Source organism: Crocodylus siamensis, chromosome 3 (assembly GCF_052110815.1).
Source record: "Crocodylus siamensis isolate JL-2025a chromosome 3, ASM5211081v1, whole genome shotgun sequence".
Lineage (NCBI taxonomy): Eukaryota > Metazoa > Chordata > Crocodylia > Crocodylidae > Crocodylus > Crocodylus siamensis.
In genome coordinates this window covers 246,916,023-246,917,258 of record NC_143397.1, presented here as the reverse complement: position 1 = coordinate 246,917,258, position 1,236 = coordinate 246,916,023, and the positions used below count along the sequence as shown (strand labels likewise).

Below are 1,236 nucleotides of genomic sequence, written 5' to 3'. Positions count from 1 at the left end.
TTTTCTAAATGATGTCTTTTTTTCCATTATAATCAGCCTTTTGGCTAAGTTCAGGTGCAGAGCTAAATTTTACATGAACTTTGTAGGGTCTTTGCTAAGCAGAGGGGTTAAGATACGGGTATTATAATGCACAGTCTCAGGATCAGACTACTAGAACCTACAACATCTCATCATGTGACTATTATTTGAGAAAGAAAGGAGAAAAATCCTAACAAGATCATATTGACAGCATTTTAGTATTTACTCTGCAGCTCGAGCACCACACTCATTCTGATCAGAAATGACATTTTCAGTTAAGACTTGTTGGCTTGGGCCATCACTTAGGAGCACTGCCCTACTGATGAGAGTTTTGTATCAAGGACTGGGGCTAACAACTAAGGTTTCAGCTAGGCCTTAGATACATTTTTCAGAAGCATGTAAGTCCTATTTTCAAAAAGAAGCCTCCACTTTTAAGGTGCCTAGAAAGTCAATGATCCCTAATCTACAGCATAGCTGCACTGTTTCAATGAAAGATTGGGGATTAACCGATTTACTTAGACCAGTACCAAATTCCTTATAGATGCTCTTAATTTGGTTCAAGTCAGATCATATCAATTTAGTTTAACTCAATTCCTTACCATGTTAGTTTCAATTCATCAAAGGCAGGTCCTACCTCACCAACCTGATTGCCCTTTATGACCAGGTAACTAAATCCTTGGATGATGGTGCTGCCGTGGACGTAATCTTTCTAGACTTTAAGAAGGCCTTTGACACTATCTCTCACCCCATTCTCATTAATAAATTAAGCAACTGTGGCATTGATGCCTACACAGTTGGATGGGTAAGAAATTGGCTGACGGGGCGCACACGGAGAGTAGTGGTGGACGTGTCATACTCCACCTGGTGAGATGTGAGCAGTGGGTCCCCCAGGGTTCAGTTCTTGGGACCGCACTGTTTAACATCTCAATCAGCGACTTGGACAAGGGGATTGAAAGCATGTTGTCCAAGTTTGCTGATGACACTAAGATGTGGGGTGAGGTGGACACACTTGAAGGGAGAAAGAGGCTGCAACTAGATTTAGACAGACTACAAAAGTGGGCAGATGAGAATAGGATGGGATTCAACATAGAAAAATGGAAGGTGCTGCACCTTGGGAGAAGGAATCCACAGCATACACACAGGCTGGGAAGTTCCCCTCTTGAAAGCACTTAGGCCACTGACCTTTCTGCCCTTTGCTTACTCGACCATTTGCTAGGG

At 42.6% G+C, this 1,236-nt stretch overlaps 1 protein-coding gene across 1 annotated transcript in view; it reads right to left on the bottom strand.

Moving 5' to 3' along the window:
• Window positions 1-1,236, bottom strand: part of TG (thyroglobulin) — a 211,230-nt gene that overhangs the window by 76,010 nt on the left and 133,984 nt on the right. The window lies entirely within an intron of this gene.